The 27,818-nt window shown below is 43.7% G+C and overlaps 1 long non-coding RNA gene across 1 annotated transcript; it reads left to right on the forward strand.

Annotated features, from left to right (window-relative positions):
- Positions 1 to 48: 48 nt before the first annotated feature.
- 1700123M08Rik (RIKEN cDNA 1700123M08 gene) lies at positions 49 to 27,770 on the forward strand. Its single transcript, NR_040577.1, has 5 exons — positions 49 to 158; positions 9,919 to 10,062; positions 10,932 to 11,045; positions 13,617 to 13,883; positions 27,340 to 27,770. It is a non-coding gene; the product is annotated as an RIKEN cDNA 1700123M08 gene (long non-coding RNA).
- The last annotated feature ends 48 nt before the right edge of the window (positions 27,771 to 27,818 follow it).

Genomic DNA, 27,818 nt, shown 5'->3' on the forward strand with positions numbered 1-27,818 from the left:
GGACCCGGAGGGCCAGAGGGGCGGGGGGCGGAAGAGGGCGCGCTCCCCGCCAGTTTTGTGACGTCACGGAGGTCAGACAATCCCTTCCATTTGGCGCGGCTAGCCTATTGGTTCCACGCGTGCGCGCGCCCCGTGACCACGCCCTGTTGCTGGTGAAGGTGGGTTTGCGCGTGCCGCGAGGTGGACAGCCTTGGTTGGGTTGCGTTTGGACTCCCAGATGGGGAAGCGCCTGGGCGGGATCCAGCATCCCTGAGCGCGTGGCGCTTTGGTAGCCAGTTGCTTCCTGGCGGGCGGGCTTTCGCGAATGCCTGGCACTTCTGCTGGGCCCCGCGTGCTGCTCTGGGCTGGCCTGAGAGCCAAGCCTCCTCTGCACTGGGCTGCCCCAGGTAGACCGCGGGAACAACACAATTGAGGCGTGGCAGAGCGTCTCGGCGGTGTCTCGCTTCATTCATTCAAGATCAAGTTGCTGATTTTAGGGTTATTAGGTCGGATTGATAGTCAATTATTTTTATGTCTCCGGGCTAGGAAGCTGTAAACAAAAGCAAAAGGAAGTTTGATGAAGGAATTCTTATCTTTGTAGATAAGAATAACACGAGTGCTCTTGTTCTTGGAAGGACTTTGAAATCAGCATTCCCTCCTTGGTCCCTGACTCATTCAGAGTTATGAATTTTAAAATGCAGCCAGTGAAAGTGGGAAGAGCACTGAACTTGGAGTCAGAAGAGCCTTTCAAGTTATTCCCAGTGACAAAAATCCATCTTCCTCCCATGAGACTCAGTTTGCCTATCTGTGGGGTGAGGTTAGGCTTAAGATGTGCTAAACAACACACTAAGGGTTCTTGCTGCCATCTGCGGTTGTCTCTTTATGGGACAGTGCCTTCTTCACTTACCTACATCCACATAGATGCCATCTTCATGACATGAAACTTTCTTGGGAGAAGCTATGCTTCTGCCCAGTGTTAATGAGTTTACGTTGATTTATTCTACACCTTATTAACTAATAAAGTTTACAAAGTAATTTGGACTAGATAGATGAACTCCCAAGTTTACTGTGAAATTTTATTAATCCTGAAGTATTTAAATTTTTATGTAATAAAGGAAAAACCTTATATAACCAAACCTGCAATTCATAATTCCCCAAATCTTTCAAGCTGCCTCTATTTCTAAACTGGAGAATTTGCTCATCCCCAGAAGAGGCTTACGGGCAGAGATGATTGGTGAGGGGGAAAATATAGGTACCTTTCCCCAACCAAGAACAAACAAGCCAAGATCCCCATCAGTCCCCTGCCTTCCCCTCTTGGAGAAGAGATACATTTATCCTCTCCTAACAACAATCAAGATTAGCCATTTCTACTTAGAGACAGTCCCAATATATCTGATGCAAGGGTTTAGTTTGGTGTGTACACAGTAAGGCAAGAGTGTATCCTCAGCGTTTTAGGGAGAATGCCATATTCCCGGACTTTGCCTATGCATAGTTGACTGTGTGTCTAATTAATGTCAGGTGCACTACAGACAGGAACCTGCACAGATGAAAACAGTGAATGCAGGCCCTAATCTACCAGGAAAAAGAAAAGCTCTCATATTACAACCCTTATCAACCAAATTTTCTTGAACTCTCGGAAAGGAAATCCCGAACAATAATTTCATCCCTCAGTACTCTTCGTGTAGCCTACTGTCAACCTATATCTTTTTCTAGTCTGTTATTGCTTCATTTCAATTAAGTTATTGTGTGATTTTTTTGCAAATCTGCGTGAGGCCTTATTTTCAGTTCTCTGGATTAAGAGACCAAGAACCTAGAAACGCCTGACTGCTGACTTCTTTACATAAGAATTGTAAATAATGAGATTCCAAAATTCATGCCTCAACAGCAGATGACCTTGAAGGCTATCACAGTAGTCAAACTTGCTCATAACACAGTGCTATCCGCGTCGCATAAAGTTCTCTTTTCAAACTGATTTTTGTATCTGCATGAGAATTTCCAACTTATTTTACTATGTTCAACCTTTTAGTTTTCTACCTGGATAGTATTGATTTCCCCATCTTATTCTGGCTTTTGGATGACCTGTCTATATTTGAAAATAATGCTGATTCTCAGAAAGAAAAAAAAAAGTAACTTGCCACGACTAAATATAGTCAAAATAATTTGTCACCAAGATTGAATGCCAAGATATTTCTGGAATTGGGATAAAGCCTCCTCAGAGTGATGACTTTGAAATAGTCTCAGAGGTGTAAGTTCTATTCTCTAGTTACATGACTGAGTGACATGCATATTGTGAAATGCCAGCCCACAGCGATTCCAACTCCTGTGTCCTGGATGAAGTTCTCTGCCTTGACTCTCTTCTGGCTTGGCCTTCCTCTCTTTCTGGGTGGAATCCACCCAACTGGACTTACTTCAGTAGTGCTGTTATTATGTGGCCAGGGCCAGGACAGATCTGTGGGGTTTCTGCTGTAACTTGATTGTTTGAGCCACCAGAATACCTGTTGGTATTTCAACCTTGAAAGATATTGAGAAGTAACATGAAAACAACCTAGGATTATCATAGAGACAGAACAGGCAGAGAGAAAGCAGGGTCTTTGAAAAATTAACTATGTCTATCCTACACAAGTACCTTTGAGATACTAACACAGAGATAAGTGACCAGTAACATTTAAGTTGTTCTCTTGGCACACAGCATATGATCCAGTAGCCTCAGAGGTCCCAGCCAAGAAGCTTAAAATAAACCTACATAGGAGTGTAACATGTCAGCCTGATGGTTACTGTTTGCCTTTGGCCAAAATCAGTTAGAAGGAAGAGAGGCTGGTTCTCCATATTCCTCCTGATTCTCTACAGGTCTTCTGGGAAATCAGCAAGTAACTAGTAACTAGTAACTAATCAATCAATGCTTGCTTTCTTGGTGTTAAGGTGAGTCTTAAAATTAATGGTACTTGGAGTATGTCTTAATCACTGTTCTATTGCTCTGAAGAGACACCATGACTAAAGCAGCTTACATAAAAGAAAGTATTTGATTGGGGGCTTGCTTACAGTTTCAGAGGGTTAGTCCATTGCGTCGTGGCATACAGGCAGGCATGATGCTGGAGAAACTACATCCTGATCCCAGGCAGCAGGTACAGAGACTGGGTGGGCCTGACTTGGGTTTCTGTAACCTCAAAGCCCACCCCAGTGTGCACACCTCCTTTAACAAGGTCAGCATACCTCCTATTCCTTCAAAGCAGTTCACTAACTGGAGACTAAGCATGTAAATACATGAGCCTATGGGGGGCCCTTCTCATTCAAAGTACCACATCCCACTTCCTGCACCCCATAGGCTTGTAGCCATATCATAATGCAAGATGCATTTAGTCCAACTTCAGAGGACCCCAGAGTCTAAGTATCAACACTGTTTAAAAGTCTAAAATTTCTTCTGTAACTTAAGACAATCTCTTAACTGTAACCCTGTATAAAAGAAATAATAATAAAAAAAGCAGATCACATACTTCTAACATACAATGGCACAGAATATACATTACCATTCCAAAGGGAGGAAAGGGCACATAGTGAGGAAATACTGGACCAAAGCAAGACTTAAATAAAACCTAGCAGGGAAAACTCCAAATTCGGTGTCTCCATGTCAAAGTCTCTTCAGATCTACAGCTCCCTTCAGCTTTGTTGACTGAAACACTTCTCTCTTTGGGTCTGGTTCCACACCCTGTTAGCAGCTCTTCTTGACAGTTATCCCACAACACTGGCATTTCCAGCATCTTGGGGTCTTCACAATTAAGGCTTCACCTTCACAGCTTCCCACAGTGGCCCCTCTGTACCTCATGCAGGGACTGCCTTGCCAACTTCCTGGCCCGTTTGGCTTTCCTTAACCTCAGATGAAGATTCAGCAACCCCTTTACCCTGAATCCTGGACTCGTACTCCAGAACCAACTGGCTGAAGTGCCATGGTTTTCTGCTTGCTACTTGAAATGTGTCTTAGTCACTAGGGCTAGGGCTAGAACCAGTGCCCCTAATTTTATTACGTTTTCAGTTCTTGGTGATCTTCTTTTCTATCTAAGCTTTCTTTTAATGCCCCTTTGTAAGTGGGGAGCCTAGCTGGGTGGAGTCTTGCCCTGAGGTCACTGCTCCTTATTGCACTTAGTGTCAGGCTTTCCTTTAAACATTTGATCTTCATGAGCACAAGACTTGGCTTCAACATCACCTTTCCTGCTGTTCTTTTTCGACTTGGCCCACTTGCTCCTTTTTGTTGTAGATCTGCACAAGAGTGATTACTAATAACCATGTGACACAGTCAGTAATAGGCTGCCATTCGAAATCTCCTCTGCTAATAACTGTTAATCCAAAACTCTTCAATTTAACCTCTGGCATAGATTTTTGGGTAAAGGCAAAAAGCTGCCATATCCTTTATGAAAATATCACAAGAATGGTCTCTAGGCCACTTAACTAATATTCTTCTCCTTTGAAACCTCTTGAGCTGGGCCCATGTTGCTCTTAGTACTACTTCCAAGCAACTAGTAGGATGGCCCAGTTAAGCCCTGCTTAAAATATTCAATGACTTTTCTTGTATAATGTCCCAGTGTTTTTCTGTTTCTTCAACAAATAGCATGTTGAGCCCTGGCACAGCAATGCACCACTCCCTGGTACCAATTTCTTCCTTAGTCAAGAGCTAAACGTCCTGATCCATGGGCAATAGATAGGCACAGAGAGATACTGGGCTAGATGTGTTCTTTCCAAGCTGTACAACTGGAGACCAAGAGTGCAAATAGATGAGCCTCTGAGGATCATTTCTATTCAAACCACCAGAAAGTGATACAGTGAGATTAACAAATCCTGTTCTGGACAGAAACAAGAACAGAGACCATGGCTTATCTCACCCAGGCTATTCTGGGTTCTTTTGTGTTTTCTCATTTCATGTTTGAAAACTGAATCTGTTCTCATCAGATTTCAAAAGGCAATGCAGTGATGGAAGAGAAAGATAAAGTGGGGGCAGAGGTCTCCTGGCTCGTGGGAAGGCAGTTGCTTGGCACTCACTGGATTTGCTGGGCTGTAATTGAACTGCAAGTCAAGAAGCATCTCTATGAGGTAGCCTGGGGCCTGCAGATAAGCAGTCATTTTCCAAGAAGTACCTGAGCAGTCACCAGCTTCTCCTTATTATTGTGTTCAGTGAACGTAACCGGGCAGGAAGCCTTTGTCCCGACTTTTAAGAAAAGCTTTTCTTTTCAAACATCAAAAGACAAAAATGTATGAAGTCTCCACTGGGACTGGAGAATATCCATCGAGCTTACTTACATGGGTCTGGGCAGAACATTTCTGTTCCTTATCTATTGGCGTCTCTATTGAGCTGTGTACAGCACGGCTGCTGGCTTCCCCCAGAGCGAGTGATCTAAGAAAAAGACCCAAACAGAAGGCTCAGCGTGGACCTGCAATCTTAGAAGTGACATATAACCATCAGGGCGATAGTCTGTTCATTGCAGAAACCAACCTTGGTAAAACTCTGGGAGGGATTCCATAAAGATGTGGATTCTGGCCCCAAAGACCATCTAGGGCCTTCGTGGGGGCCACTAACATTCGTGAAGGATTACTGAGGGACATCTTGTGCCATGTTGCCTTCATACGCGCACTGGATTTAAACATGCTTGAGTTTGGCCCCCACTGCTGCTTCCAGTTCCTTTATCTTACAGACTAGGAGAATGAACATCAGCAAATGGGATGACCTGGTTCAGTCTTCTTCCAATACCCCTTCCAATCGCCAGAGCTGCCATAATTTCACCCATAAAACAGTGTACCTCACAACTTTAATGTCAAAGTGAATGCAAACCTTACCTCTAAGCCAGAATTAAACCTTTCAACATGCTACTAAGGAGTTAAAGTAACAAACAAAACACAATATGTTGTTCTCTTCGTTAGAAACAATTGATTATAATTTTAGTTCCCAACACTTTTAATGTGATAGATAATGTGCAAGGAATTAAAAGATTTTAATGGTGCTACCCCTTATGAGAGGAAGTTGTCAGTGTACTGAGAATCCCATAAGTAAGTATTTTTGTGGAATGTATTTCTTCTGCATTGCTGAATGGCAGCCAGATTTTTGTCAGAAAAATAAATTAGAAAATGTTGTTTTCCTGGTTTCAGGGAACTTCTGGGCTCAGTGTTCAGTTTTCAGACCACAAATCCATGATTCATCAAAAAATGACCAGGATTAATGAGCACAGAGTGTTTCATTTGCTGCTGGCTGTCACCCTACCTTTTGATGGTTCCTACTCTATACTGTGTCTGCAAATTCCATTCTCACTGGAACACATATAAATCAGAACCATTAACAATGTTGAAACACAGCTCCAAGCCAGTCTCTTAGCTGAGGTTGTTCTTCAGGACAAGGTGTTTTCTACTTACTTCGACTTCAGTTTAAAGCCACAAAGCCATGACTGTGTGCTTGTGGAGCTTGGATATATTTGTAGCTTACTGTTCATCTCTAGGACGTCTGTGGTCTGCTGTGGCGTGCCAGGTGGCAAACGGTGATCAGTTTGGTATAGGGAAAGAATCTTTTCTTTACATCTGACTATGCAAGTATATTTGATAAATAATTTTAGAACTCTTTATGTATTCTGGGCCTCATGTTCTGAAAAGGGAGAAAGATTCACACAATTGGTGTCATCTGGGTGGCTGTGGAGATGGCTCTGCAGGTAAAATCACTGGCCACCAAGCCTAAGGATTTGAGCTTGATCCCTGGGACCCACAGGATGGAATGTGAGAAAGACTCCTACAGTTTGTTCTCGGATTATCACCACGGTGCATGGGTGCGTGCAGGCACTCACTCTAAATAAATTCAGAAAAAAAAAAAAAAAAAGAAGCTTGTGGTGTAGCTGTTGGATAAGCTTGACAGGAATAGTTATGTAACAATGTGCTATAACAAAAGTTATTCACAAAATGTTCAAGAAAGAAGAAAGATTGTTTCTCCATGACAGGGGAAGGAGAGACATCAGCAAGACCGTTCCCTGCATCCATCCCTCCATTGAGTTTCAGGTCAACAATAGAATTTCCACAAACTTGTGACAGAATGCTTTTTTAAAATGGTGAACAATGATTCTAAAACCCCAAAGTTCCATAAGGTAACTGATTTTAAAACTTATTTAGCTACAGTTATGTTCATTCCATAAGTTTTCTATTGTGTTTTTTTTCCTTCTTCTAAAGTTATGATAATAACATTTGTGACTAGCTTCTCTAATTACAAAATGAAACTTGACAGACTCATTCCAATGCACTTATAGGGGGTATTTTTTCATTATTATTATTGATTGGTCCTTCAAATCCAAAGATTAGAGCCTTGTTAATGGTTCCACCTGAGCTGGAGACGGAAGAGAGATGCACTTGTTTGGAAAGGAACACCTGCTTATTGGCCTAATCACATCTGCATTAAGGGAAAATTAATTTGCAAGAAAGGAAAAGAGATATATACTTGTTTACAGCTAGTTTTAAATGTATTTTTTTTTATTTGTCTGGTGAGTATTAGTGGAGAAGAAAAGTCCTGCAGAAGTAGAGAATGGGAACTGCGGAAAGCAGTTGTCAACATAGAAATGGATATGGGAAGTCTCCCCATTCCAATCTTACACCATTAAATAAAATCCGAGGAATATATGCCTTCCACTTACTTCTGTATTTTAGACTTAAGCAGAACCTTTGTGTATAGTATCTGCCCCTGCTCCCAGATTTTTCGCAAGGGGAAGGGGGAGAGAATGAGCCATTGGATCTGCGTGTCTAAGCAAGTCATCAGTATCAGAATCCGTGGCTGGGCCATGCTGACGGCTGTCTGTGCCCAGTGTCCCTTATTCAACTCTTTTGCTGCAGCAAAGCCTTCCATACAGTCAAGCATGGACTGCTCTAGAACTGAACTGCATCCATGATTTCAGTGAATGTGTCATGTTTGATGAGGGATTGAAGGGGAAACACAAAGACTATTGAAAGAGTCAATAATATCAAAAGATGCTTAGAACAGTGTAGCATTCCTGTGCCTGAACTCTGAGGCCAGTGACCTAACAGGAACTTATCTGTCCTGAGTGCCTCCAAACACAAGCGCTTTCAGACACCATCAAAGATTTCCTTGAAGACTTGCCAGACAACAATTGTAAATAACAGGTTTTATTTCTACCCTGCACTTGGATTCAGTCCCTGTGGAGACTTGAGCAAGAGGGCTCTGAGGTCAGACATGCTTCATTCAAGTTCTTGTCCCACCTCATTATACCGTGAAAGCACAGCCTAGGCGAAGCCTGCTTCCTATACTCCACAACAAAGCTCAATAGCCCTTCAGGGGCCTTTGTAGACCCATATGGAATATGTACGCAGTGACTGCAGACTGCTACTCTTAAGTTTTAATTTCTAATATTGCTGTTTTCTGGAAAGAATGCCATTTTCCTGTGCCATTTTCTGTTGTTTGTTGGCCCCCATACATGTATCTGGAGGGTCTTGATTGAAGGCTAATTGGTTTTTCCGGAGCCCCTTGGCACTAAAATGTTTATACACAAACAAAAAGTATACTAAAATTTCTAGGGCATATTATTTCTTTTGATTTAACTATTATTTATTTAATAAAATGAACCAAAATTTCTAGCAATCGATCTAAACAAAGTAGAGAAATACTAAGTAGTTATGCAAACGACATAGCCGATTCACTGTGCTCAGATCTCTCTCTCCCCGTGACCTTTAGCAATGAAACTTTCAGAAGGAGGTTACTCAGCAGTGAGGATGAGTGAGTTTTCCTGGTTCCTGTTGTGTTAAAGTAAAGAAAGAATGCCGGTAGAACCATCTGTGGCCTCAGGAGGGGCAGTAATAACCTGATCTGGCACACAGAGCTGAGTCTCTACACTTGTTTGCCCTGAAGTGACCAGCTGGGCTGTTGGAGGGGAGAGGAACTAAGAGGCCCTCTTTACTCCCTTTCCTACACGCTAGAGAAACATATTTTATAATTAAAAGGAGGCAGGGGAGTCAAAAATGTTACAGCTCTCCTTTGGGAAGCCTGTGTAAAGCTGAGTTGAACTAAACCTGAAAGAACATGACTTTTTGTCATTAATTCATCCAACCTATAATTGTTGGACACCTGCTGTGTGCTTGACATTATTCTGGACACTAAAGATAAAAGAGGACAATGACCCTGCTCCCGTGGGACCTGCAGCCTGGTGGGGAAGAGCCCTACAGAGTGAGCTTCACAGGAATCCTCCAGTGATCCTAGCCTCTTATGGCTCTGGGATGCCATGAGGCTTGGTCTGGTGCCTTCTGCACCCTGAGACCCAGGTTTAATATTCCCCCAGAGACTTTCCGGATGTGTTTGTGGTCCACTGAGTACCGAAGCAATAACTTCCAGCTAAAGCAGAGAGTATTTTGACCTCTCAGAAATTATTGTCATGGCTGTGAGGATCTATTTTTGTCCTGCTTTCTCAAGTTCATGTTCTCTGTGGTGGCCAGCAATGAAACCACCCCCCTGCTGAAGTGTAATAGAATAAGCTCTGTGTTATCCATGGCACTGCAGCCTTGGCATGCTGAGAAGCAGACTTTGATTTGCCTAAAGTCATTTTGTGCTTTAAGCCTTGGGGCTGCCTTCCTATGGTATGGCTCTTTAATATGTTTAACTTTTAGTATGCCTTCTTATGTTTCAGTGTAGTTTGGGGGCACAGGGGCACAGGGGATTGAAACTAGGTTAGTGCAGCAATGCAAATTTTAATAAAGGTTAGAAGGCTTAGATGAGCCCCAAACCTGGATGATGTTGGTAAAGCTGTGAGCATGCCTTTAGATTGCTGGAGGCTGGCTAGTGGTTTGTAAAGGAGGAAGGCTAGTTTTAACCTTAACCTCACCTTCACCGTTGTAAACACATGAGACTCAAGCTGAGCATGTCAGGTATTGCATTTCAGCTGTGGAATGGTGTGTTGTGTGAATATTTGCTTTTATATCCAGATCATATTGAGGCATTGGAAAAAGGAGCTCCCTCCAGTATGCAGATGACTCAATATCCTGAGAAGGCACCTTTATTTATACTGGAAGATCCTGCAGATACCTGCCTAACAAAACTCTGCTATCCTTAATGCTGTGGACTAGAAGGTACTTGATGCTGAGATGCAGTGGGAATGCCCAGTAAAGAAGGAGTCCATTTCCAACCAAAGAATGTCTTTAGATCTAACCTGAATCACAAAACAAGTAGACAAAGTCACTGTTCGGGACACTTCCTAGAACAGGTTGCTCAGACCCCTTCAATCTGTATGTTGTGAAAGTCAAAGGAATAAAAAGACAAAAGTGAGATGTTGGGAAGCTCCAAATTAAAAGATATCAAAGAGACATGATAGGCCGGTGACTGGGGCCTGCATCCATTCATTAAGGAAGGGAGAAAACAGGGTAAGAGGAAGAAGGAAGAAAGAAATTGTCTAATGAGGACAATTAGAGGACAACGGGAAATCAGAGCATAGTCATTTTATTACACAGTAGTTTTGTATTGGCTTGAATTCCTTGACCATTCATTATGAAGGGGAATGCATGTGTCTGTTCTTTGGAGACATCCAATTGAAATATTTTGGATGGGAAATGCCACGAAGTCAGAAACTTTCAATTGAAAGGAAAAGGTAAGGAAATATCGAGAGAAAAACAAAAGAAGCAACCATGAGATGTTGGTGAATTTAGATGCAACCATATGGCTCAATTTTCATAATTTAATTTAGCTTTTTGCTTATTCACTCTATGTCCTACTCACTACCCTTCTCCCAGTCACCCCATCCCACAATCCTTCCCCCATCCCCTCTCCTCTAGTAGGGGGCCCCCTGGGTACTCCCCACTCCCATCCCCACCCCCAACACTTCAAGTCTCATTGAGGCTAGGTGCAAACTCTCCCACTGAGGCCAGAAAAGGCAGCCTAGCTAGTAGAATATATCTCATGTAACGGCAACAGCTTTTGGGATAACCCTGTTCCAATTGTGCAGGACCCACATGAAGCCCAAGCTGCACTTCTGCTACAGATGTGTGGAGAGGCCTAAGTCCAGCCCCTGAATGTACTTTGGTTGGTGCTTCAGTCTCTGAGAGCCCCAAGGGTCCAGGTTAGTTGACTCTGTTGGTCTTCCTGCAGAGTTCCTATCCCCTTCCAGGCCTGCAATCCTTCCTCCTTTTCTTTCCCAAGCTCCATCCATTGTTTGGCTGTGGGTGTCTTCATCTGTCTGAGTCAGCTGCTTGGTGGAGCCTCTCAAAGAACAACATGCTCCTGTCTGGCCTTTTCCCTTGCCACTTATAATATTTTCTTTGATCTGTAGATTTTGTGTTTTAAATTATCATATGCCAGGAGGGTTTTCTTTTCTGGTCCAGTCTAGTTAGTGTTCTATAAGCTTCTTGTATGTTTATAGGCATCTCTTTTTTAGGTTGGGAAAGTTTTCTTCTATGATTTTGTTGAGAATGTTTTCTGGGCCTTAGAGCTGGGACTCTTCACCTTCTTCTATTCCTATTATTCCTAGGTTAGGTCTTTTCATGGTATTCCAGATTTCCTGGACGTTTTGTGTCAGAAATTTTTTAGCTTTCACATTTTCTTTGCTTGCTGTAGTGGGGTTTGGAGGTATCATATTGTCCTGGCTCTTGTTGATTGTATTCTTTTAGCCATCTGGATGGTTTTGGTTCCTGGATGTTCTTGTTGTAGTCCATCGGAGGGGGGGAAACCTTGATGGCCCCGATGTGGCAGGTCTCTGATGGATATCCTTGGGCTATATGGTTCTGAACCTGCAATTCTATATGGTTCAGGAGGCTCAGGTCTGATGAAGGCGGGCATAGAGGTTGCAGGAGAATGGAGGTCCTACTGGGATGGTAGTCTGCTCAGGGCAGCTCAGCTTGGCCCAGAGGGCTCAAAGAGCAGAGAAGATGGGTGGCAGAGGGAAGCTTATCTGTATGGTTCAGGAGTCTGATGGAGATGGAAAAGGGGCATCAAAAGAGTGGAGGTCCTCCCAGAATGGCAGGCTGCTCAGGGTAGTTTGGCTTGGCCCTGAGGGCTCACTCAATTTCTTTTAAATGATGGAAAGAGATTAGAAAAATCCACTTGAAGGAAAGCATTGTAGACTCCAGAATAGTAACCAAAAAACTGTGAGAAAACCCAGACAGTTTATGGGTAAGCCTCAGAACAGTGACGCTCAGGACAGACAGACAGACAGGACAGACAGGACTCTGGAAAGGGAATTTTTGGGGCACATTCTCCTGCTTCTTAGGCCATCACCAGCTGTGGGAAAGTGGGCTGTTTGCCTCAACCCCCTTGATTCATCCCTTTGGGCTGCCTAACAATGTAGCACAGTGTGGCTTAAAAGAGGAATGTATTGTCTCACAGCTCTGGAAGCCAGATATTAAAATGGAAGTGCCATGTGGTCCCTCTAAATCCTGGGTAAGAGGCAGGGGATTCTTCGCCTCCTCCTAGCTTCTCCCAGCTGTCAGCCACTGAGAACTTCTGGTTTAAAGCTCCGGTGCCTCCATCTCTGCCTGTCTTGCATGATGTTCTCCCTCATGCAGCTGTAGTGTCTCTTCTGGGATAAGCACACCAGGCAGACTGACTTGGGGCCCCACCTGATGATCTCATCTTAAGTTCAATACATGCAAAGACCCTGCTTCCAAGGAAGGCCACATTCATAAGCTTGGGTATCAGGATTTAAATATATCTTTTGGATGGACATAACTTAGCCCATAAAAATCTCCCTAGTTGTTTTCCCCACTCTCAGATAGGCATGGGAGAAGTAAAGGGAGCTGTCGAATCTGTCAACATTGAGTTCCCTCAGCTCTGAGTCTCAGGCCCTCGGCCTCCTCCCAGGTCAAGCATGGCTCAACTTTGAGCAATGAAGCCATCCAAGAGGCTTAAGGAAGAGCAGGTCCCAGGACTCCATGAATCACACACAGTTTGATCATTTGCAGATGTTAACACAAGTAAGCAGTCACATATTGTTCAAAATCACCTCTAGCACAAGTAAGCAGTCTTATATTGCTCACAATGGTCTGCTTTGTGCTCATTTTTATTTGTTTGGATGATTGTTGATCAAACATTTTCCTTTTTTTTTTTCTTTTTTGACTTGATAGAATATTTATTGCAGATAGCATGTCAGGTATCCCAGGCTGGCCTCAAACTTGGTGTATAGTGGAAAGTAACATTGAGCTTGCAATGTTCTGACTTCACCTCCTTAAGTGCTAGGATTACAAACATGTGCACCATACCTTGTTTAATGTGGTGAGGACTGAACCTAAGGCTTCATGCATGCAAGGCAAGCACTCTACCAACAACTACATCTCAAACCTCAAGCCATCTCTGTGCTGAGTTCTCATCCTACTGCCCCATAAAACTATAAAGATGGGATTTTAACATTTGGGAAAAAAAAAGGTTTTAAACACTGGAGGCTGGGGATTGTGTCTGTAAGCCCAGCACTTTGGAAGCCAAGACAAGTTCAAGGCCAGTCTGAGTTACATAGTGAGGCCTTCTTTCAAATATTTTTATTTTAAAGTCATGTGATTTTTTAAAAATGTTGTGTAGGCCATCACCTTGAACAAAACTCCCCTCCCTATCTCTGTCCTTCAAGCTAAAAAGAAAGAAAAAAGAAAAAAAGCAAGATAAGAGAGGACATTCTGTACCTAATGCAGAGTGTTCTTTCCAACAGGCCTCCATCCCTCCTCCGGGCTCCGCTCTGGGCATCCAGAGGAGAAAGACTTTGAAGTCCTCAGGGGACTTGCAAGCAGAAGTGGGGGAAAGGGTACCACAAATGGAGATGAAATCTGTCTTTACTTTCCTGATGTTCCTGGGCTTCAAAGCCAGAGCCATGAGCCATGGAAAGGCGGAGTTGGAAAGGACGCTGTCTCTGATGTGACATTCTATGCTCAAAAATGCCTTTGCCTGGCCTCTTTGTGTGACTTCAGTTGGATACCAGGTTTGTAACCAAAGCCAGGGGTTGTGTGTGTTCCATGTGACACATGTGACTTGGGAACTGTAAGCAGAAGCCACAGCAAGGTAGAATCATCTCCACAATTCATAAGTGCTCTTTCGCCAACGTTCAGGAAGGATTTAGATAAACTGTGATTTTCTTAAAACGTCCTTAGGGCTGGAAAGATAGCTCAGTAGTTAAGAGTACCTGCTATGCAAACATGAAGGCTGGAGCTTGGATACCAGCTCCCATGTAACAGGCTGGGTGCCATACACATACCTGAAAATCTGTCTGTCAGCAGGGCCGAGGGAGAATTGCTAGGGACTTCTGGTTCAATGAGAAACTGTGACCTCCAGGTTTAGAGATAGACCCTAACTCAAAAGTAATAGGGAGAAGATTATAAAAGAGAACAGCTGATGTCTTCTTAAGATTTCTGTGTACCTATGTATATGTACTACACACACACACACACACACACACACACACACACACACACACGCACGCACTCACATCTTCTCTAATGTTGAAGAATTGCCCTTATGGAAAAACTGTTATTTGCCACCAACACCAGGCAAAAACACTAGGACCTCATGCTGCTGCTGTTATTTCTTTGCCATTCTCTCAGCAGTAGGATTTATGGGTCTGCGGGCATTTCTGTGATTGCTTCTCACTCACAAGGCCTCTGTCTTAGCTGATGGAAATTGCATTGTGCTGGATAGTAGTCTGAAAGCAATTTTCTTTAGCATTATAGCAGCTGCACTTTTTTATGGCTGCCTGTGAGTTTGCAAGTGATTTCAACAGAGAATCCATACATAACAACAATTGCATATAGCTTTTCCTCAAGATGGGATAGAATCATGCGAAGGAAACACACACACTTTGCATCTCAAGCACTCAGCCACCATGATGGTAACAGCACACTGCATGGCAAAGAACCAATGTGAGGAGGGCCTGCAACAGTCCATCATAGTTCCCTCTGGTCATGTGCAAAAGTCAGTCATAGCTCATATGAAAGTTCAGTTGAAGACCACATCTTCTTACCCATTCTGTCACACACAGAATCCCAGAGACACATAACATATGACTTCAACTGTGATTTATGTGGATTACATGTTGCTGCTGGCATTGGAATCTTCTCATCAAGTTACACAACTACAATACTGAAAGAGGACCTTCAGCTTTATCATATCCTTCCATTACGGATACTTGTCCCATCGATTTCACATCTGTTGTGTAACAACATAAAATGGAGTGATTTGAATCAGCGTTCACTGAGAAACTCCTGATTTTGGCTATCAGCTGTTAGTTCTGAGCTCCGCTTGGTGATTCTGCTGTGGGTCATACCTGGGCTCAGTTGGGTAGCTTAAGGCTTATGCCATAAGGCATAATTCAAACTAGGAGTGAAACATTTTGTATTTATTTATTTATTTATTTATTTATTTATCTTCTTGTTTTGCCTGTGTGTGTACCACTAGCACGAATGATTCTTGCAGAGGACAGAAGCTCGCCAGGAACTGGAGTTACAGACAGTTGTGAGCCATCATGTGGGTGCTGGTAATTGAACCAGGGTCCTCTGCAAGAACAGCCAGTGCCCTTAACTGCTAAGGCATCTCTCTAGCCCCTGAAAATGTCTCATAGGTGTTTTTTCTTCATTGCTGTGTTTGCAGTTTAGCATACGTGAGAACGATTAAATGTTAATGTTTCTCTGTCCACATAAAAGAAGCCAGTGTGTCCTGTGGGTAAATTGGGTCCTTTAGAGCACTTTGCCTCTGATTTGAAATAAATTCTGTTAATTCATCCTGGCTTAGTGAAAGAATAGACTTTATTGGGGGAAATGAAAACCATGTTGGGAAGATCACACAGGAAGGGAATAGGTTATTATTTCCTGTGGTCCCACAAATAGACCAAGGTGGCTTTGCAGGATGCATAGCATGGGTCCATATTCCAGTACAAGACTGGGATCCCTTCTTGTCTACATCCCCAGAGAAAGTAGAATGGAGCAGCTGTCTTAGCAGCAGAGTGTACTCAGGGATCTTAGTCCAGAAAGCCTGGGTTTGAGGCCCACTTGTTTACAGATGTTGCTGGAAACCTGGACGTTTAACTTCTGCAGGCCTTGGCGACTGTAGGACGGTGTGATCTCCCTGCAGCAGGGGATCCTGGACTTGGGTGTAGTTTTTTCTGCTGAGAGGTTTCTAGTTCCATTTGCTCATTTCCTTGGTGGACTTTTAGGGTCATTTTCAGACTATGTATCACACTGTACCGAGCTACATTTGAGAATCATAAGACTTGATATGTGACTTTAGAAGAGTTGCAGCTCCTCCCTGGCCCTAGTGGCAGGTTCTATTCCTTCCTCTACAAGTTCTTAGGGAGCCAAGTGATCACGGCCAATAGCCAAGCAATTAAATTTGGAGGCAGTGTGGCCAACAGTGCTTTCAGCAGTCCACTTTTCCTGTTAAAAGGTACATCACAGCCAATGAATGTTGGTGATTTGCCCAAACTGTACCAACCAAACTACACCTTCATAATCAAGATAAATTCAGGCCATTCTTTTAAACCTTTGGATCCTAGAATAATGAAAAATTAATGCTTGTGATCCTATCCAGTAAGGTGAAATTTTATTAAAAAATAGAGAGAGAAAAAGACAGAGGGGGAGAGAGAGAGAGGGAGGAAGGGAGAGAGAGAGAAAATGAATCTAGGAAAAAATGAACGGAGAACAAAAAGCAGGGGATGGGGTGGGGTGCTTCTGGGAATGGTTTCCTTAGCAAAATAGGACGACTTGAGAAATGTGCCACTTCAGACAGGCTGCATGAAGAGGTGATCCCTAGCTGGTGGCCCCTTCTTGCAACCTAGGAAGTGTCTGTTGATAAAAACCAACCTTTCAACGAAGTCATAGTAAGATATAAACAACTTGTATCCTTGATGTCTGTCACAGAAACACTAAACCCTAAGACCTTGAGTCCCCAGGCTTGGTGTTATGTGAAGCAATTATTATTGCTTAAATCAGTTCAGTCAGGGTTTCTCTGACTTAAAACCAATTACATTACTAAGATCTGCACTAGTTAAAATCTGTTTTCTTATGTTTTTAACCAGAAAGTGGGGGGTTTAGAGACCCTACTCTAGTTAAATAAAGGCTTTGTTGTACTTTTTAATACAACTTTTAGTAATATATGGTTAAACTACTACAAATTGGTGAGCAACAGAAAAATACCAAACACAGATTTCTTTGGAACATTTTTCTGGAATCTAAATTCTGTTCTAGAATTTCTCAGCTGCTCACAGTCAGAAATTCCTTAGGCATTCTATATGATGGGGACAATGTACCCAACAGCAATCCGAAAACATAGATAGGAAGCCCAAAATAATCTATGCTGCATTTAATTTACGTTTTGACTTTCCAAGAATAGCTTGGAAATCCTTGTATATAGTTTACCACAAGCTCTGAGGTGGAAAAACTAAGAACATGATAGCAGAATTGTAACTCTTCTGCAAAGGAGATAGTGCGTAAAAGCATGAGCCGTGGCAAGAACCAAGGGGCATGAAACATGTTAGGGTACAGTTATAATCTGAATCTGAAATGTCCCCATGGACTCATGTTTTAAATGCTTGTGCCCCAGCTTGGTGGCCTCATTTTGAGAAGCTGTGAAACTACGGTTGGTCCTAGCAAAGAGAAGTAGGTCACTTGGAAGTTGTAGGTTGGCCCCTAATTTCTGCCCCATGCTCTGCTCCTTGCTTTGCCTTGATGCAAAGGGCCTCTATCACATGTTTCCACTGCTGTAAGCTCTACCATGTCTTCCTTGCTGTGACAAACTAAAACCCCCCGAAATTGAGTCACAATGGCAATGGTAGTCCATGCCTGTAAACCTGGCACTTGGGAGGCAGAAGCAAGGATATTAGCACAAGTTCTAGGCCAGCCTGGATCATTTAGCAAGTTTCAGGCCAACCAGGGTTACATGGTAAAATCTTGACTCAAAAAACAAAACAAAACAAAACCAAAACCAGGCTCCAGAGATGGCTCAGTGGGTAGACTGCTTGCTGTGTAAGCAAATCTGAATTCAGATCATCAACACTCATAACAAACCGGGTGTAGCTGTTTACATCAGTAACTCCAGAGCTTGCGGTGAGGAATCCCTGGGACTTGCTGGCTTGTCATTCTAGCCAAACTGGTAAGATTCAGGCTTAATAAGAGACATTATCAAAAACAGAGATTATTAGAGGAAAGGACTTCATGTTGATCTTTGTTTTCCACAAGCACACACATGCATACATACACATGCATACACATGTAAACACACATCAAACAATAAAGTAAATTAAAAAAAAAACCCTGAAAGTATGAGCCAAAATTAATCTTTCCTCAGGTTGTTTCTATTGGGTCTTGTCTTCATAACTATTCTATTACTATGAAGAGACACCATGAAGGCATGGTGCATGAAGAGTTGCATGAAGGCAACCTTATGAAAGTTTCAGAGGGTTACTCTTTTATTATGGTGGGGAGCGTGGTGGGAGCATGGCAGCACACATGGTGCTAGAGCAGTAGCTGAGAGCTACATCCTGATCCACTGGCACCAGAGAGAGAGGGAGTGGGGGGAGAGAGGGGGAAGAGGGAGGGGGAGGGAAAGGGAGAGGGAGAGGGAGGGGGAGAGGTGAGAGAGAGATTTGGGCCTTTCAATGGGTTTTTGAAATCTCAAAGCCCACACATACACAGTGACACACTTCCTCCAGCAAAGCCACACCTCCTAATCCTTCCCACACAGTACTGTTCCTTGATGACTAAGTATACAAATATAGACCCTATGGGGGCCATTCCTATTCAAACCGCCACTGGTATTTTGTCATAAGAGTGCAAAAGTAACTAATGTGTAACCTTTGAGTAATGCTTAGGTTTCTTAGAGGAGAGGGGTGTGGAAACAATGGAGAAGCCAGTCAGATTAGAGGTAAATTAGAGGCATAGGGACTTGTGCCCACCTTTGGTTTAGACTTCTGAGAAGTGCCCACCTCCACAGCTAACGGTGCAGATAAGCAGAAGCACAATGCAGCATGTTCCTACAGAGAGGTGAACTGCACAAGGAATGCAGGGTAAGATCCAGGCTTGATAAGAGACCTTACCACAAATTAGAGGAAGGCACTCCGTATTGACCTGTGCTCTCTACATGCACACAGATGAGGTAGGCTAAGACAGACCCTCTGGTCTTTCTCCTCTCCACCCTCCACATTCATGCTGCCACCCAGAAGAACTGTAATATTTATCTGCCCCTTTGATGGCTGCCTTTTGACGTCAGCATCACTTTCTTGGGGCTTCCTGATCTGGTCCCATGCTTACTGATGCTCTTCTATACCACAAAGCCTTTGACCTTTAGCCCAAACACCTTTGCCCAGGCTAGTCCCACATCTTAGATGTCTTTTCCTTTCATCTCTATGAGCCTTTTCTGAATGAAATGGTCCCTAATATGGCTGTCTACCATTACCTGTTCTCTTTGATCGGTCCCCTTGTCCCCATCCTCATCACTCTCTCTGTCCTTCAGTGTGTCCAGGGAGTAGTGCTTGTTTAGCTTAAACTTAGCAGCTCTATGGTAGTAGAAAAGTTATGGGCTCTGGAGTATCATGCCCAGACCTTCCCCCAAAGGCTCTGGCTATCTACTTAAATACTTTGCCCCACTCTTTTGTAATTGCCTGTGTAACTGCATATGTCACATTTGCCTGTTCCCACTTTCTGGCCCATGTCTGTGCTGCCCCTAGCAAAGAAAGTGGTCTAGAAGCACCTGCAGCTGTTTACTGTGGGAAACAGAGAGAATGCATTCATCCCAGTTGCTTTTCTTCTACATGTTCCGACCTTGGAAAATTACATAACCTATCTATGACTTTGTCTTCTCACAAACTAGGTTGATCACACCTACTTGTAAAGGTTACCCAGGCAATCTCTATTTTGTTAAAAAAAAAAAAAAGCCTATAAATGGTGTTGTAGGGGGCAGAAAACAAGGGAAGATCTGTGTCATGGCAGTGCTGAGTAACAAGTCACATCATAACAATGATAGTAATAATAGCTAGGACTTTTTCAATAATGGCCATCTGCTAAGTGTTGTATACCATTATCTCCTTAACTTCTCCCAACACTTTGAGGAAGACATTATTGTAGTTATCATGCAAATAACAAAAGTGAGACTCAGGAAGCTGAGTGCCAACCCAGGCAGTAGCACTGGGAATGAGTGCAAGCCTTAGAGGCTAGGAGGAGTCCTCTGTGTACCCAGGACATGACAGCTGCTCTCCTGGTGTCAGCCGTCCGAATTTGACATTCGTTCTTAACAACCTGAAAGACAGCAGGCACAGTATGTCCTGCGAAGATCCGAGGAGGAAACCAAAGGGGACTTCGCAGAGTGCTAGGGAGGAGATGGGATTCTTGTTTGGGAAGTACAAACTGAGCCAGCCCAGGGAGCTAATCCACAGAGAGGTCAGGAGAGGAAGAAAGAGGAGAGTGGGGTGGAGCCGAGGTGTGGCTAGGCAGGTGATGGACAGAGATTGGAATAGGCTACTGTAATTTGATGAAGTGATGAGCAGTCAAGTCTATTCTGGGCAGCACTTGCAGTAGATGTTGACCTGCAAGGAGATCTTGTCCTCTACTTCATGGTCAACAGAGGGGAGGACACCAGAGGTACAGTGTGTGTGTGTGTGTGTGTGTGTGTGTGTGTGTGTGTGTGTGTGTGTGTGTTAGTACAAACTTCCCTAGGAATCCTTTCATTTCCTTCCTCTGCAAGTTTGTCTTCTGTGATTTCCAATGTCTCACAGGCTAGGCAGGGAGACCACCAGTAAGAAACTGCAGAGTGTGCTGGAACACAATGGGGTGAGCTCAACTCTAGTTGCAGCTCTCTCTCTCTCTCTCCCTCTCTCTCTCTCTCTCCCTCTCCCTCTCCCTCTCTCTCTCTCTCTCTCTCTCTCTCTCTCTCTCTCTCTCTCTCTCTCTCTCTCTCTCTCTCCCAAGACTCTCCCCTTCTTTGAGTGCCTAGAGTCAGCGGAGCTTGGCAGGGATCTAGGTTTGCTGCCTGGTTTTCTCCTCACACATTTAGTTACTCATCTCTATTTGAGCCAACTTACCCAGTTATGAAATGGGAATAGTAAAGACCTGCCTGACAGAGCTGCAGAGACACGCACAGGGCTGCTCCTGGCAACTGCAGTGCTTGCTGAGTGGAGGTTATTGCTCCCTTTAGTTTCGTCTGGGACTCTAACAGCAATGTATCACTCACTGTTTGTCTGTAGGCTTCTCTTTTGTATGTTTGTAGATTTTAGTTAACCAGACACTGCACAGTGGGACTGAGAGAAACAGTAGGGGGAAAACTCCAGACTGAGGACTTTCTTCTATGCTGGACTGAAGTGACCCTGATCTTTATAAGAACTTTTGGAGCCACATTCCTCCACATCTTTAGGGCTCTATTAGGCCTGCTCCTGCTAGGAGTATCCTTATATGTGTGTGCCTTCCTAGGCAAAGCTCAGCCTCATTTTGTTGGTTCCAGACCTCACTGCCTGCCACATTTCCTGGGGTCTAGTAGAACTGTTTGATTTCAATGTAGCGCTCTCTCTCTCTCTCTCTCTCTCTCTCTCTCGGTGTGTGTGTGTGTGTGTGTGTGTGTGTGTGTGTGTGTGTACAGGTTATGTGTTTAGACTGGCACATGACAAAGTGATTTTATTTTGGGAAATATATATATTGAGAGAGGGGACTTAGCACCTGCTGGAAGCAAAAGGAAATTCTGGGCATGCTCAGCGGCGGCATCCTGGGAGAAGGAAAAGATATTTCTGGTCTTCGAGATGGGACCCCTGTGGTTATCTAGGCAAACATTGTCTGTCTGTATTTCCTTGTCACTGTGGTAGGTAAGCCTACTCAATGTCTCAAGAGACCTTAGTCAGAACCCTCCACAGGAGGTCCTTTCTTCCCCAGCCCAAGCAAGAAACACATATGACACATTTCCTAACAGCAGAGAGGACTGAATACAATCTATGCCATGAGCCAAAGATGCCCTTTTTTCTGATTCACAGACCTGCATCTCTTGTAGCATTCGTTTAATCAAATAAATGTCTCCATGAAATGTTCTGAGAGGTAGTGCTTTTTATTTGGGCATGACCCTTTCCAGGGACCTTTTTCATAGTGGAATGCTTATCATGGAACAACCCCCTTGAAAGTGCTCAGCTGATGAGGGTTATATAGAATCTCTTGATAGAGTCTTCCCTCCCCTCACCCTTTAGCAAGCAGCCCTTCTTGAGAAGTTGCAATTTTTTTTTTGTAAACTTCTTTTACTTTTATCACATGAAAATGCCAAAATATTTTGCTAGCTTCCAAGGCAACTAATGGAGAAGGCAGAGTCGCTGCTGTTCAGATATATCCCAAGGATTGGGAGGTGTGTGGGAGCCTAGAGAGCATGGGAGTCACATGTCTGGTGGTGTGCATAAGATAATAAGTTAGTTTGACCCAAGCAAGAGTCACATGACCTCTGGAGACCAGCTTTCTTCTTTAAGCAATGGCTGTATTCTGGGAGCTGCCCCACCTGCCTGTGCCACAGTTGTGGGAAGACTTAGCAAAATGTCTGACGAAGGCTTTGAAGGGGAACAAGCCATCTAGATGCAAGGGGCAGAAATTATACTGTCCTCATCGTCTGCCCCTTATCTAAAGCTAGTGTGGGCAGTTTTATTTTTTCAAGTAAAAGTTTTCTATTCCCAAGTTGAAATGATTAAATTCCATCGGGTTTATGGGACAAAGTTGCCATCTTTCTCACTGAAAATGAAATAGTATCTCTTGTTACTGACTCAGACAAATTTGAGTTTTATCTGAGAACAAGCTTTTACTAAAAGACTTTTTAGTCAGGCTGTCCCTGGATTTGGAAAACATTGCAGCAAACATCTTTTGGGTTGTGGCTTTGCAAAGCATTTATGCAGCCACACAGAGCCAACCATTTCAGAGCTCTTCTTGCTTCACAGAAGGCCAGACATAAGACCTGCTCTGGCTGAAGACAATGTCAGGAGCAATGAAGAAGCCTGGGGCATGGAGCTATGAGCACCCCCTGTGTTGATCACTACGTTCACGGGGTTAAAAGGGCTGAAGTTAGAAAGTTGGAAGGAAGTGAAAGTAGATTAAGTAATAGGTGAGTAAACACAGGTTTACAATGGCATAAGCCAAGTCTTTGCATAAAGACTCATTGAGCCACTTTGCATACTGGGTCTCTGACTTCTAGCCAGCTATCTACCCAACGCATATCATTAATGCTAATAACAGCACACCTTCATTAGCTGCTACTGTGGGAACAAGGAGTATGTGTGAGGCATTGAGCTAGGCAGTTTGCATATATCTCTTCATTTAACTCAGAGGAGAAAAAGAAAAGTCTGTGTTCACTGTTCCCCAAAGTTAAGGTGGTCATGTTTACATTAGCCTGCAGAATGGAGAATAAGAATTGGTCTGAAGGTGTTGTGGCTATCCATGTGTACATACAAAATTGCAATTATGTATTTTTTAAAATGAAGGATGAAATCACTTGACCTCAAACCTCAGAGTGTCCCAATAAAACTGACCCACAAAACTCCTGCTGAAGTCCAGCCTGGCTTTACACCGATGGGTTAACAGAGAGAGGCCACAAGGCTTCAAAGCCCTTCCTCATACCAAGCTTTTTAATGGATGAGTCATAGGAGAAACCTGCAGCTTTGGGCCACAGTGGAAATAACTCATTTCCCCAGTTGCTCAGCAGCAAAACATCAAGGCCAACTGCCTGTACGGTCTAATGGTGTCAAGCACTTTCTTTTCTGGTCTTTGCATTGCTTTTAACATAATGAAACCAACTTTTGTTATCCCCTCTGGAGTTTCATTCTTAAGATCCTATATTTAGGTGTTTTCTCCTCTTGCTTAATAGGAGTCAGGATAAGAAACTCACCAGGCCTAAACTGTCAACTGCCAAAAATAAATCTGTTTTCCCTTTTAATCTTCGCATTAGATTTTGCCAAGCTTCATTACAAAACATGACTAACTACTCTATGGTTTTCACACTGTATGAGCTACAGAGCTTGACTTTCAAAACCCTGAGTGTGTGTTTAGTCATCATTGAAAAAAAAGAGCAGAGAATATTCTCTTGAACTTCTATCCTGTTTAAAATGTTAATTTCACATTAAACCATGCCATCAATGGATACTGATATCATGGGAATCAATGAACCTAGAAGTACCAGGCAGAATACGTATGTTCTGGAACTTTCTCCAGTATGAAATCACGCAAGGCTCTTCAGGCCTTTCAGTGTAACTGTTTCCTCCAGATTGAAACTTCCCTTCCTGGAGGAAATGGGGAGTGGCTCAGAGGACGCGGAAGGCTTGGAAAGTTACAAGATTTGTGAGACTCCTTCCCAAGTTGATATTGCTGGGGTGGGGTGAGGGCTGGGTGGAGGCCTGTAAGACTCTTTTTTTCAGTGCAGCTGCAGCATGTTGGGCAGGGGGCTCTCAGGGATACACTTTTCCTGAGTCATCACCCATGCTGGGGTGATCTTTTCAATGCTGTGGCTGCTTGTGTGCCACCCCTACCCCTGTGGATAACCCCAATAAACTGACTGGGTCAACATAGACCTTGGTAAAATCCTTTCTTTGATCACTCATTGGCACCGTATCTGGAATGAATGAACATTGCAGACCTCTCACGAGGAAAAGTCACACAACAAAGCCCAGTTAGAAACTGATAAGAACTTTTACAAAAATAAATTTTATGAAAACAAGGCCACAGTGTATATGGTTGCTAGGAAAGACAACATGTTTACTAAACAAGACATCTCTGCTGCTTAGTTTTTGTTGACTTGATACAACCCAGGGTCATCTGAGAAGAAGGAACCTCAGTTGAGAAAATGTATCCATTAGACTGACTTTGAGGCAAATCTGTGGGACATTGGTTAGATTGCTGAGGAGTAGCCCAGTAAGGGTGACACCATCCCTGGACAGGTGGGCCTCAGCAAGGCCCATTCCTTCATGGCCTCTGCTTTATTTACTTTCTGCTTCTAGGTTCCTGCCCTGACTTCTCTCAGTGATGGACTGTGATACAATAGACACGTTCCTTCCCCAAATTGCATTTGGTCATCATATTTTATCATATCAGTAAAACCCTAAGTAGGACAACATCTAAAGAGAAGTCTGCCTTGGGGGATGTAGTACAGCTTCAATCTGTTTCCTTTGTGCCTTGCATCTTTTTACCACACCTTCATGTTCCTACTTATATTCAGAATTCCAGCACTCAGGGCCCGAATTCCTCTTATTTGCTAGATCCCTGGGGTCCAAAGCTGAAACTGTGAAGCCTTCTATCTAGTGATAGAAATAGGTGCCATGAAAAGATTCATTCCTGCCACAATGGAGAACACTCTTTCATACAGAATGGAGCATAACTGGGGCTGTATAACTTTGGGGATGGACATGTTGATGAAGTGACACTTAAGATGGATTTCAAATGCTTGCTAGCACTTATCCAGCCAGAGAGAGAATGGGGAAGGGCACAGCAGAGAATGGAGATGGTTGGTGCAAGAGGTACAAATGTCTGAGGGATGGGGTGTCTTTAGCATGGTGATAGTGGTAAAGAGGGGACTAAGAAAAAGAAGAAAGTCAAACCAGATGCTGAATGCAAATTTCAAAAGGTCTGTAGTTCTAAGATACGGATTGTGGATCATGGAGAAGCAGGGACTAGAAGGGTCTCAAGGGAGTTCCTGGTCTGCCTAGATACTTGTTGGAAAGGCAACTTAGCTAGACAGGAGGCGGCATTAGTTTACTCCAGTGCATGAGGGTTATCCTGAAGTACAAGGAGACAGAATGGTAATGTGTTCATGTCTTCTGATGTTGGAGACTGCTGTTCCAGACCCAGGAGACTCAGTGGTGCAGCCAAAGGCCAGAGTACCAAGAGAATGGATAGTATAAGCTCAGAACTAAGTCAGAGTCAACAGGCAGAAGAGTTGCACCCAATTTGGAGACAATCAAGCAAAAGGAAAGAGTTCTTCTTATTCATTCCTTTTGTTCTATTCAGGTCTCCAACTAGCTGATGGAGTAGAGTCATCTGCACTGGGGTGGGGGACAGCTTGCTTCACCTCTACGGAGTCACATGTTAACCCCACTTGGAAACATTCTTGCAGAGTTGTCCAATTATCTGGACAGCTCACTGGCTGGCCCAGTCAATTGACACACTAAATTAACTGTCACAGGACCAGTGAGATAGCTCAGTGGGTAAGATTGCTTGCCATGCCAGCAACCTCATGGTGACCTGAGTTTGATCTCCAGAATTCTGGTAAAGGTAGGAGGAGAGAACAAACTATGGATTCGTTCTCTTACTTCCAAGTACATGTTATAGCATACATAACCCTCATTATGTACACATGCACATGGGTGGCAGACAGACAGACAGATACAGAGAGAGACTAAAAATAAAGCCATCAAAGCCAACACCTCCCTTTCGCCATTTTCTGGTTTCTCCTCCACTTTGCCATCTATCTGCTTCCAGAGAGACCTTCCAAGGAAGCCAGTCTGAGTCTTCCGCTGTTCTGTGAAGTCCTTCTGAGGCTTCTGCTGTCCCAGGACAGTTCCCCTAAGTACCTTTAGCATAACCTTCCTCTCTCCCTTTCCTTTTAGCTAGTTGCTAATTAAACTTCAAGTCTCATCTTAGGCCATTCTTCTGTTGCAGGAAACCTTTCCAAACATTGTTTCCCTCTCTGGCCTGAGTTGAAAACAGTGCCCATGGGTTCCAAAGCACCTTCTTGAGCTCTTTGTGTTACAATAATAACAGGAAATCCACCCCATTGTTAGACAATGTACTATCCTCTTACCTAGCATTATCCTTGTAAGAACTGTAGAGGGAAGAAATCATGAAGAACCCTATTGCACTGATAAGGAAACTGGTTCAGAGGAGAGAGGTAAAGTCATTTGCCTCAAGGCCATAAGAAAGTCGAGATTCAAAGCCAAGTAACTGCTCTCCTCATACTAAGCTCTTTTCTGTGCTGTGTTTTATTCCTGAAGACCATGTGCACTGGGACAATGACAGTGCCCCTCATCTTCTGTAGCCACACCCTTGAGCACAGTGCCAGCTGTACAGAAAACAAAGGTTGAAACGCAAATAAGCGGGCAGATGGTGAAGGTGAGGAGCAAGAGGGAGGGGAGAGAGCAGTGCAGTCGCAGATTACTTCGTTACACATTTAGAATGAGCAAAGAAGCACCAGGCAATTGCTAGAGAGATGTGCAAGATTAAAGCCAGTGAGCGTGGGTGCTATGAGGACACAGATTCCACCAAAAGATCATGCAAGGAGGAAGGCAGCCCTTGAGAACCGCCTGCATAGTCTCGGTTCAAACTTTTATTATATAGGACTTCTCAAGCGTGTACCTCCCTGGGCATTCCTTTTAGAAACGACTCACTAGCTGTTTGTTGATGGCTGCATGAGAGAACGAGAGCAATCGCATTGATCATTTCTGTCTGTTTTACCCACAGTAACAGCTGCTTTCAAGGTCAAGTCTGGAATGTTCCAAGGCACTGGACATGAGACATTCAAGAGCCTGGAGAAGAGACAAACGTTGTCTGTGCAAGGCCAGAGACAAGTAAAGGAGCCATGGCTACAGTTTGTGGACCAGTAGTCTCTGGACCCCCAGTCTTCAGACTCTTAGGCCAGGGCTTGAGTCTCAGATTTTGTTGTTTGGCACAGTGAGTGAGCTGGGCATCGATATGGAGTCAGGTAGAATAGAAAACAGGACTTACACTGATACATTACCTTGGTAAAGCTGTTGTGAGTGAATACAAGGTTGGATGAATCAAGAACCCTTGGCAACAATTGATGCTCAAGAAGGAGGTGACTGTCCGAGAAGTAATGATGCCACATCAAGTTGGCTCAATAAAGATGCGCTTTGTGCATTTGCTTGCTTCAGAACAACAAGTAATCAGGCTCCTTCCACCCCACTCAAATGTTTGCAGAG

This window comes from Mus musculus, chromosome 4, assembly GCF_000001635.26.
Source record: "Mus musculus strain C57BL/6J chromosome 4, GRCm38.p6 C57BL/6J".
Taxonomy (NCBI): domain Eukaryota; kingdom Metazoa; phylum Chordata; class Mammalia; order Rodentia; family Muridae; genus Mus; species Mus musculus.